Consider the following 12,026-nt stretch of genomic DNA (forward strand, 5'->3'; position numbering starts at 1 on the left):
ACATGCACACATACACACATACACACATACACACATATACACACACATACACACACATACACACATATATACACATGCACACATACACACACACATACACACACATACACACATATATACACATGCACACATACACACACAGATACACACATACACACATACACACATATACACACACATACACACACATACACACATATATACACATGCACACATACACACACAGATACACACATACACACATACACACATATACACACACATACACACACATACACACATATATACACATGCACACATACACACACAGATACACACATACACACACGCATATACACACATACACACATATACAGACAGAGACAGAGAATAAAGGAAGCATTCAAATGTTGACGATCGTGTAAATGAAGCAGGGTCCTCAGTTTCAGTACCACTCCTGTTTTGGATCAGATCGTGCTGTGCTTCAAGAGATGCTTAACTAATGACACTCGTGACCACTACCCTCAGGTGCCATCCCACTCCCATGCTGTGACAACCCCAAATCTCTCCATACCTTGTTACATGTTTACAGGAGACGGTGGAGTTCGCCCACTTCTGAATCACTGTAAGGAGATGTCATAATTAATACAAACCTGATGTGGAGGCTCTTACGAAACAAACACCTGAGCTTGTCTCTCTGTGTGGATGTGTTCATGTGCGTTTACAGATGCACGTGTGCATACACGGTGTGCAAGAGTGTACAGGCACGTGCACATGTGAATGCATGTGGAGGCCAGAGGTCCACCTCAGGTGTTTTCCTCTGTTACTTTCCACCTTGTTTTTGAGCCATGGTCTCTTGTACACGGGGCTTGCAGATCTGGCTAGTATGTCTGGCTTTGAGCCCCAGAGATCCTCTTACCTCTGTGCTCCCTGAGATTTCCAGCGTGTACCACCGCATCCAACATTTTTCTTTTCTGCATGGGTTCTGTGCACCAAATTTAGGTCTTCATGCTTATGTGGCAAATGTTTGCCAGCCAAGTATCTTCTCAGCCTAAGGACTGTTTTGAATTACAACCCCAAACCCCCCCACACCTGTGATGTGGTCAGAAATTTCAACCTGAGACCGGCCTTCTCGCCCAAACACTTCAGACACAGAGCATGTGGATGTAGGGGCTCTGCCTTAACCTAATTCTAATGGATCCCTCTCTAGTTATTGAAGAATGTCGAGCTCAAGACTCCACAGGTCAGCATTTTAATTAAAAGTTTAACAGAAAGGAAAGGAGGAAGGAAGGAAGGAAGGAAGGAGGGAAGGAAGGAAGGAAGAAGGAAGAAAGGAAGGAAGGAAGGAAGGAAGGAAGGGGGAAAGAAGGAGGGGGAAGGAAGGAAGGAAGGAAGGAAGGGGGAAAGAAGGAGGGGGAAGGAAGGAAGGAAGGAAGGAAGGAAGGAAGGAAGGAAGGAAGGAAGACCAAAGCCCAGCAATTGTTTCATTTATAGAGAATAAGAAAGGAAATGGTTGGCTGTTTCCCCTAGAGACTTTACATATTTCTCCCGCTTTGATTTGGAGGGAGACGGAAGGGTATTAAAAGCTGTAATGGAATCATTTGGATTCTTAACTGTGGTGTGGAGGAATTGGAAAGGCCCTGTAAAATTTCCCAAGAGAGCGAGGCTCTCAGACAGGGGTCAGCTGCCCAGCGTCCTCCACTCGGACAGAAATCACTGCTCAGGCACTAGTGCGTGCGGACTGGAGACAGCCAGCTTTCTACCTCTTTACCATGCTGTCCGTGTGTGACCTTGAAAAATGGCAAATCTCACTGGATCTCTACTGTCCTTTTTCTGAAAATAAAACTAAAAGCAGTGGCTGAATGCGTCCCCAGCATGTGTGGAGTTTAATGAGATTGCAATTGGGGGAATGCCTTGCCGTTAGCTGAGGGGCATTGCTCTTCCTCCCGGAGCCTGCCGGGCCTTTCCTAGTATGTTGTCTGTTTCTTGTTGTTATGTGGGTTAAAGAGGCAGTTTCAGTACTCATAAGTGTTCCACAAACATTTCTACCCACCATACACTTATAGCTGGTGTACTGGAAGGAGTATAGGTGGGTGGACCCATTAGATGACAGATGATGGACAGATAAATAGATAGATAGACAGATAGATAGAGAGATTATAGATAGATAGATAGATAGATACATTATAGATAGATGATAGATGGATACATTATAGATAAACATAGATAGATAGTTGATAGATACATTATAGATAAATAGTTGATAGATAGGTGATGGATACATGATTCATATAGATATAGATAGATAACAGATAGAAATAGGCAATAGATACATACATAGGTGATAATTATTTATATATAGCTATAGCTATCATATTATAATAAATCTTTCAACATACACTATATGAATAATGAAGTATCACCTAAAATTATTCACGGTATCATGACTTTTGTCACTTGCAAAAGCTTTCATGTTGCATTAGAAAATGTACGCAATATCCACCCGTCTTGATCAGCATAAGCTGCTCCAACAAAGTACCACAGACAGGGTGGCTTAAAACTGAGGTTCATTTCTCAGTTTTGAATAGAAGAGGTCCAAGGTCAAAGTGCCTGCATAGTTGGTGTCTAGTTAATCCACTCTCTCCATCTACCTCCTTAGAGTGGAGAGGTAGGGGAAGCTCTTTGGGTCTCTTCCTAATATGATGCATGAGGGCTCTGCCCAGAGAATCAAAGCACCTCCCCATCCCATCACGTCGAGAGAGGCTGCAGACTCAGCCATAAGGCAGTGACACAGACAATAGCATCTGTGAGAATATGAATGGAGTTCGGAGGCCTAGAAGGACCATAATGTAAGCTATAGCAGAAACAGCCAGGCAGCCAGCGCGCATTTCAGTCTATCTTTTCAAGGAGGATCCGTTTACAGGTCCTGGAGGAGACTTCGAGAGACGGTCTCTCCTTGTTGCGCTCAGTGGTTCTCTGCTATTCACATCACAGTACTTAGGCAGGAAAGTGCGGGTTTACGTTAGCGCTAAAGACTGATCCCCGACTAATGCTGAAGTTAGCCAACTAAAACTGGGTTGAGTACAAGAGGCAAATAAAGTAAAAAAAGGATAGATCTTTTAAAGCAGAGTGTGATTCTAGAAAGTTCCAGTAGCAGGAATATGAGACCTGTGTCTCACGGAAGAGGGTGGAGAGTCGTGTGCCTGAACAATACAACTTTTATCTCAGTCCCCAAAATGACACTAAAAACCCAGTGAACTCGTGTATTTCACCAAGCACTTCCTTGGCCAGGTCTTGAAGCAATCCACACAGCAATCCTGAAAGTGGCTACTGCCATTTTCAGTGTGGAAGGCTGACTTAGAAGGTCAAGGCATCTCAGAGCCTTTGATTAATAATTGGTGGCATCTGGGCTCAAATCAATCTATTCTGTTCACCAAGTCACTTATGAACGAAGTAGGGGGTGGTGTGACAGAGAGACAGAGGAGACCGAGAGAGTCTTTAAAAATACCCAACAAAATAAAATTTGATAGAAGAAAGTATTCCAAGATGAGTTAGCTAGGAAGCTTGTTTACTTTGTGCAATCCCAGCACACGGGACAGGGAGGCAGGGAGATTGAGAGTCCAGATGGGGACAAGATGATTCAGTGAGTAAAAGTGAGACCCTGAGTCTGATCATAGGCACACATGTGAAAGAGCACATGTAGCAATATGTATCTATGCAGTCCCCACACATCTCTGATAAAATGAGAGACAGAAACAGGAGAAACAGGCCTGAAGCTCATGGGCTAGCCTGAGGTACACAGCGAAGCAGAAACCAAAACCACAAAGACAAGATGCAAAGCCAGGTGGCACACCTCTTCAATCCCAGCACTCAGGAGGCAGAGGCAGACAGATCCCTGAGTTAAAGACCAATCTGCCCTACTTGGTGAGTTCCAGGTCAGCCAGGACTATACGGGGAAACCCTGTATTGAAAAACCAAACCAAAATAAAACAAACGATTGTGGGATAAGAGAACCAACTCTAGGAAGCTTCCCCATCCCCACTTCCACATGTGCACAGTGACCCATGTGCACTCCCACTCACACATGCTCAAACACACACATGAATAATGTAAGGGCCGTACATTTTTAAAGAGTTCAGGCTCACCCTTTGCTATGTGGAGTGGTCAAGGCCAGACCTTGTCTCAACAACAACAAAATGTTTGTTTAAAAACACCTCTCCCTTACCACTCTCTTTTTAGATTTTTACTCCCCGGTGGTGGTTGTAGTAGAAGGTCACCTCCCATTCTAGAATGAGAGGAAAACCTCTCGCCCCTTTGACTGCTGTGTTTGCTTCCGCCCTGTACTTCTGCAAGTCGCTTGCCTGAACCTCAGCCAAGTATCTTGGATAATAATGTAGACTTCATTTCACAGTGACATATACCTGGCTAAATGCACATTGTGGCTTTAATTACTCCATCTCTCCAAGGCTGGTTTGTGCATCTCGGTTTCCTGGTTTTAAGAGGCAGTGTGCAGAAGTCAGTTGCTCTAACTGAGCCCATGTAGGGATTAAGAGCCCACTGTGGAATAAAAGAACCAACTTTAGGAAATTGTCTCCCCTCACCCCCACCACTTCCACATGCGCACTCCTACTCACGCATGCACAAACACACACATAATGCCCACGCGCAATGCCCACGAGCCCCTTGCTGAGCCTCTGTCTCACTCACGACAGACTTTGCTGTGCCCTAGTGGCTGCCACTGTCTCTTGTCTTTTTATAATTTGCTAAATTTTGCTCCATTGTGTTGTGTTTGACCTCCATCGGTTCGGCAGATTTGTTGAATGTTATTGTTATTGATGGTCTCGGGGAGCAGGGTTGTGCTGGATATGTGTACGCGCAGCCCAGGCTGATCTCAAGCACACAGGGACCCCCCTCCCCCACCTCAAGCTCCCAAGTGCCAGGACACATGTGCCACGTCCTGGATCCTGTCAACAGAGCATGGAGAGTAGTTTTAGGAACTGAAAATGTGATAAAACACAAGTTAGTGGATGTTTATTGCTCCCTGTTTGCCATTCGGCCTTGGCAATTCCGCTTTATGTAATACCGTCATTGATATTCTTGATTTAAAATATGTCCTAACTTTGATCTTGAAGGCGGCATGTTTTCAAAATGTGTTCCATTCTGTCTTCTAACAGCGCGCTTCCCCATGGTTTCTGGTAGTAGCTCATTCCCGCATCTGCTTATCTATTTACCTAATGCATCTATCATCATCTATCTCTCCAAACAAGACCTGCTCAATCTGGACTGCTCAAACGGAAAGCCTCCCAGATATATCCCTGAAGTATTCATTAGCCCCAGAGAGTTTCCCCTGTTGTGTGACCTCAGTGTGGGCACAGGGGATTGTCTGCTCAAAGAGAGAATCTGGTTGCTATTCTCCAAGCCTCTTGTCCACTTACGGAGTCATTCTGCTGCCTCTCCACTCAGATTTGAGAGAGTTAATTATTTAATATGTTTGCAAAGCACATCGGGTTCCCTGGAGAAAGTGTGCCACATAAATATATATAAATGAATAATTAATTAAAGTTTAAGCAGATTACTTGGTGAGTTCTTCCTTAACTGCCCCATTTTCCTAATGAGGTGTTTGAAGTTACAGTTTTGTCTCCATTCTCCTTCCCCTCTCATCATCATCACCACCATCCTCTTCCTCATCCACTTCTTCCTGTTCTTTCATTTCCCACAGCTTAACCCTTCGTTCCGGTGACAGTTCCACCAGTACCTACGCTACCTCGAGTACTGTCAGTCACCGTGGCTCAGTCCCAGACCTATAGATAAAAGCCTTCATTAGCGTCTATGGGCATCATAAATTTAGCAGAGCTCTAGATTGAGATTAGGTAATGATTCTGGGTAATGATCTAATGTGATGTGCAAATGCCCACGAAATACTGAACATGCTGTGGTTATGGGTAGCCCAGGAAACTCTTATTTTCTCACCCCATCTCCCTGCCACACAGGAGATTCCATCTGGTCTAAAAATGAATACCAACCCAGTCAAGTCTTCCCTTAACCTCAACAGTCTCTCATCAGGCAGAAAGTTACAGGGGGTTGCGATCTCAGTGGGTTTTGGAGGTCTGGTAAATACTCCTGGTGGCCCCTGCACTGACTTGGCTGGAGTCTGACTGCTCATGGAGCAGTGATGTGCAGACCCTCATTATTCCTTTAAGATTAAGAGGAATGAGGAGAACAATTCATGTCTGTCTGGCTAAACCTGACCTAGTTTATTTACACTCTAATCTTACTTCAGAGCATGAGAGGTAAAAGGAGATGCTCTTATCAATTAATAGCTGAAGAGAATTTAGATTTCAAGTTCAAGTAAAGAGCTGTTTATTCTAAAACAGCAGAGAAGCAAGGAGGGGCTCCTGGTAGTCTGAGGTGAGGGTAGGAGCAGAAGTGCTGCCAAGAATTTATGCTTTATTATTTATTTTTTTTGTGGTTATGCTTGTTCTTTCTTTTTTCTTTCTTTTTTTTTTTTTTTTTTTTTTTTTTTTTTTTTTTGCTTTCCCTCTTAAGAGTTGGACTGAGCCCACACCGGCGGATCCCGGACCGCAGCAGCTCTCTGCTCCCAAACCCCGTGGGAGAGAGACCTCACCGTCTGATCAAGTGGGCACTCCTGAGGCTGCAGAGCGGAGGAGACCACCAACACTGCCCACCCCTGCCCACATCCCTGGCCCAAGAGGCAACTGTATAAGGCCTCTGGGTTCCCGTAGGGGAGGGCCCGGGAGCGGCAGGACCCCTGCGCCTGAGACACTGCCGGAACCTGAAGGAAACAGACCGGGTAAACAGTTCTCTGCACCCAAATCCCGTGGGAGGGAGAGCTGAACCTTCAGACAGGCGGACACGCCTGGGAAACCAGAAGAGACTGCACTCTGTGCACATCCAGGCGCCAGAGGAAAACACCAAACGCCATCTGGAACCCTGGTGCACGGAGGCTCCTGGAAAGAGCGGCGCAGATCTTCCCGGTTGCTGCCACAGCAGAGAGGACTTAGGCAGTACCCCACGAGCCAACTTGAGCCTTGGAACTGCAGGTAGGACCAACTTTTCCCCTGCAAGAAACCTGCCTGGTGAACTCAGGACACACAGAGGCAAAATTCCTCTAAGGCCGGGCACTTCCTGTGTTTACCGGAAGTCCCACACCGGCGGATCCCGGACCGCAGCAGCTCCCTGCTCCCAAACCCCGTGGGAGAGAGACCTCACCGCCTGATCAGGTGGGCACTCCTGAGGCTGCAGAGCGGAGGAGACCACCAACACTGCCCACCCCTGCCCACATCCCTGGCCCAAGAGGCAACTGTATAAGGCCTCTGGGTTCCCATAGGGGAGGGCCCGGGAGCGGCAGGACCCCTGCGCCTGAGACACTGCCGGAACCTGAAGGAAACAGACCGGGTAAACAGTTCTCTGCACCCAAATCCCGTGGGAGGGAGAGCTGAACCTTCAGACAGGCGGACACGCCTGGGAAACCAGAAGAGACTGCACTCTGTGCACATCCAGGCGCCAGAGGAAAACACCAAACGTCATCTGAAACCCTGGTGCACGGAGGCTCCCGGAAGGAGCGGCACAGATTTTCCCGGTTGCTGCCACAGCGGAGAGGACTTAGGCAGTACCCCACGAGCAAACTTGAGCCTTGGAACCACAGGTAGGACCAACTTTTCCCCTGCAAGAAACCTGCCTGGTGAACTCAAGACACAGGCCCACAGGAACAGCTGAAGACCTGTAGAGAGGAAAAACTACACGCCCGAAAGCAGAACACTCTGTCCCCATAACTGGCTGAAAGAAAACAGGAAAACAGGTCTACAGCACTCCTGACACACAGGTTATAGGACAGTCTAGCCACTGTCAGAAATAGCAGAACAAAGTAACACTAGAGATAATCTGATGGCGAGAGGCAAGCGCAGGAACCCAAGCAACAGAAACCAAGACTACATGGCATCATCGGAGCCCAATTCTCCCACCAAAGCAAACACGGAATATCCAAACACACCAGAAAAGCAAGACCTAGTTTCAAAATCATATTTGATCATGATGCTGGAGGACTTCAAGAAAGACATAAAGAACTCCCTTAGAGAACAAGTAGAAGCCTACAGAGAGGAATCGCAAAAATCCCTGAAAGAATTCCAGGAAAACACAATCAAACAGTTGAAGGAATTAAAAATGGAAATAGAAGCAATCAAGAAAGAACACATGGAAACAACCCTGGACATAGAAAATCAAAAGAAAAGACAAGGAGCTGTAGATACAAGCTTCACCAACAGAATTCAAGAGATGGAAGAGAGAATCTCGGGAGCAGAAGATTCCATAGAAATCATTGACTCAACTGTCAAAGATAATGTAAAGCGGAAAAAGCTACTGGTCCAAAACATACAGGAAATCCAGGACTCAATGAGAAGATCAAACCTAAGGATAATAGGTATAGAAGAGAGTGAAGACTCCCAGCTCAAAGGACCAGTAAATATCTTCAACAAAATCATAGAAGAAAACTTCCCTAACCTAAAAAAAGAGATACCCATAGGCATACAAGAAGCCTACAGAACTCCAAATAGATTGGACCAGAAAAGAAACACCTCCCGTCACATAATTGTCAAAACACCAAACGCACAAAATAAAGAAAGAATATTAAAAGCAGTAAGGGAAAAAGGTCAAGTAACATATAAAGGCAGACCTATCAGAATCACACCAGACTTTTCGCCAGAAACTATGAAGGCCAGAAGATCCTGGACAGATGTCATACAGACCCTAAGAGAACACAAATGCCAGCCCAGGTTACTGTATCCTGCAAAACTCTCAATTAACATAGATGGAGAAACCAAGATATTCCATGACAAAACCAAATTTACACAATATCTTTCTACAAGTCCAGCACTACAAAGGATAATAAAGGGTAAAGCCCAACATAAGGAGGCAAGCTATACCCTAGAAGCAAGAAACTAATCATCTTGGCAACAAAACAGAGAGAATGAAAGCACACAAACATAACCTCACTTCCAAATATGAATATAACGGGAAGCAATAATCACTATTCCTTAATATCTCTCAATATCAATGGCCTCAACTCCCCAATAAAAAGACATAGATTAACAAACTGGATACGCAACGAGGACCCTGCATTCTGCTGCCTACAGGAAACACACCTCAGAGACAAAGACAGACATTACCTCAGAGTGAAAGGCTGGAAAACAATTTTCCAAGCAAATGGTCAGAAGAAGCAAGCTGGAGTAGCCATTCTAATATCAAATAAAATCAATTTTCAACTAAAAGTCATCAAAAAAGATAAGGAAGGACACTTCATATTCATCAAAGGAAAAATCCACCAAGATGAACTCTCAATCCTAAATATCTATGCCCCAAATACAAGGGCACCTACATATGTAAAAGAAACCTTACTAAAGCTCAAAACACACATTGCACCTCACACAATAATAGTGGGAGATTTCAACACCCCACTCTCATCAATGGACAGATCATGGAAACAGAAATTAAATAGAGATGTAGACAGACTAAGAGAAGTCATGAGCCAAATGGACTTAACGGATATTTATAGAACATTCTATCCTAAAGCAAAAGGATATACCTTCTTCTCAGCTCCTCATGGTACTTTCTCCAAAATTGACCATATAATTGGTCAAAAAACGGGCCTCAACAGGTACAGAAAGATAGAAATAATCCCATGCGTGCTATCAGACCACCACGGCCTAAAACTGGTCTTCAATAACAATAAGGGAAGAATGCCCACATATACGTGGAAATTGAACAATGCTCTACTCAATGATAACCTGGTCAAGGAAGAAATAAAGAAAGAAATTAAAAACTTTTTAGAATTTAATGAAAATGAAGGTACAACATACCCAAACTTATGGGACACAATGAAAGCTGTGCTAAGAGGAAAACTCATAGCGCTGAGTGCCTGCAGAAAGAAACAGGAAAGAGCATATGTCAGCAGCTTGACAGCACACCTAAAAGCTCTAGAACAAAAAGAAGCAAATACACCCAGGAGGAGTAGAAGGCAGGAAATAATCAAACTCAGAGCTGAAATCAACCAAGTAGAAACAAAAAGGACCATAGAAAGAATCAACAGAACCAAAAGTTGGTTCTTTGAGAAAATCAACAAGATAGATAAACCCTTAGCCAGACTAACGAGAGGACACAGAGAGTGCGTCCAAATTAACAAAATCAGAAATGAAAAGGGAGACATAACTACAGATTCAGAGGAAATTCAAAAAATCATCAGATCTTACTATAAAAACCTATATTCAACAAAACTTGAAAATCTTCAGGAAATGGACAATTTCCTAGACAGATACCAGGTATCGAAGTTAAATCAGGAACAGATAAACCAGTTAAACAACCCCATAACTCCTAAGGAAATAGAAGCAGTCATTAAAGGTCTCCCAACCAAAAAGAGCCCAGGTCCAGACGGGTTTAGTGCAGAATTCTATCAAACCTTCATAGAAGACCTTATACCAATATTATCCAAACTATTCCACAAAATTGAAACAGATGGAGCCCTACCGAATTCCTTCTATGAAGCCACAATTACTCTTATACCTAAACCACACAAAGACCCAACAAAGAAAGAGAACTTCAGACCAATTTCCCTTATGAATATCGACGCAAAAATACTCAATAAAATTCTGGCAAACCGAATTCAAGAGCACATCAAAACAATCATCCACCATGATCAAGTAGGCTTCATCCCAGGCATGCAGGGATGGTTTAATATAAGGAAAACCATCAACGTGATCCATCATATAAACAAACTGAAAGAACAGAACCACATGATCATTTCATTAGATGCTGAGAAAGCATTTGACAAAATTCAACACCTCTTCATGATAAAAGTCCTGGAAAGAATAGGAATTCAAGGCCCATACCTAAACATAGTAAAAGCCATATACAGCAAACCAGTTGCTAACATTAAACTAAATGGAGAGAAACTTGAAGCAATCCCACTAAAATCAGGGACTAGACAAGGCTGCCCACTCTCTCCCTACTTATTCAATATAGTTCTTGAAGTTCTAGCCAGAGCAATCAGACAACAAAAGGAGATCAAAGGGATACAGATCGGAAAAGAAGAGGTCAAAATATCACTATTTGCCGATGACATGATAGTATATTTAAGTGATCCCAAAAGTTCCACCAGAGAACTACTAAAGCTGATAAACAACTTCAGCAAAGTGGCTGGGTATAAAATTAACTCAAATAAATCAGTTGCCTTCCTCTATACAAAAGAGAAACAAGCCGAGAAAGAAATTAGGGAAACGACACCCTTCATAATAGACCCAAATAATATAAAGTACCTCGGTGTGACTTTAACCAAGCAAGTAAAAGATCTGTACAATAAGAACTTCAAGACACTGAGGAAAGAAATTGAAGAAGACCTCAGAAGATGGAAAGATCTCCCATGCTCATGGATTGGCAGGATTAATATAGTAAAAATGGCCATTTTACCAAAAGCAATCTACAGATTCAATGCAATCCCCATCAAAATACCAATCCAATTCTTCAAAGAGTTAGACAGAACAATTTGCAAATTCATCTGGAATAACAAAAAACCCAGGATAGCTAAAGCTATCCTCAACAATAAGAGGACTTCAGGGGGAATCACTATCCCTGAACTCAAGCAGTATTACAGAGCAATAGTGATAAAAACTGCATGGTATTGGTACAGAGACAGACAGATAGACCAATGGAATAGAATTGAAGACCCAGAAATGAACGCACACACCTATGGTCACTTGATTTTTGACAAAGGAGCCAAAACCATCAAATGGAAAAAAGATAGCATTTTCAGCAAATGGTGCTGGTTCAACTGGAGGGCAACATGTAGAAGAATGCAGATCGATCCATGCTTATCACCCTGTACAAAGCTTAAGTCCAAGTGGATCAAGGACCTCCACATCAAACCAGACACACTCAAACTAATAGAAGAAAAACTAGGGAAGCATCTGGAACACATGGGCACTGGAAAAAATTTCCTGAACAAAACACCAATGGCTTATGCTCTAAGATCAAGAATCGAC

The 12,026-nt window shown here is 43.6% G+C and overlaps 1 long non-coding RNA gene across 2 annotated transcripts in view; it reads right to left on the minus strand.

Annotated features, from left to right (window-relative positions):
- LOC148001364 (uncharacterized) overlaps nucleotides 1-12,026 on the minus strand; it is a 39,692-nt gene that overhangs the window by 15,191 nt on the left and 12,475 nt on the right. For both annotated transcript variants that reach the window (XR_015637044.1, XR_015637043.1), the window contains one exon: nucleotides 554-602. This is a non-coding gene — a long non-coding RNA (uncharacterized LOC148001364). The remainder of the gene's footprint in view (nucleotides 1-553; nucleotides 603-12,026) is intronic.

The sequence above is a fragment of the Rattus norvegicus genome, chromosome 14 (assembly GCF_021556685.1).
Source record: "Rattus norvegicus strain SHRSP/BbbUtx chromosome 14, alternate assembly SHRSP_T2T, whole genome shotgun sequence".
NCBI classification, from domain to species: Eukaryota; Metazoa; Chordata; class Mammalia; order Rodentia; family Muridae; genus Rattus; species Rattus norvegicus.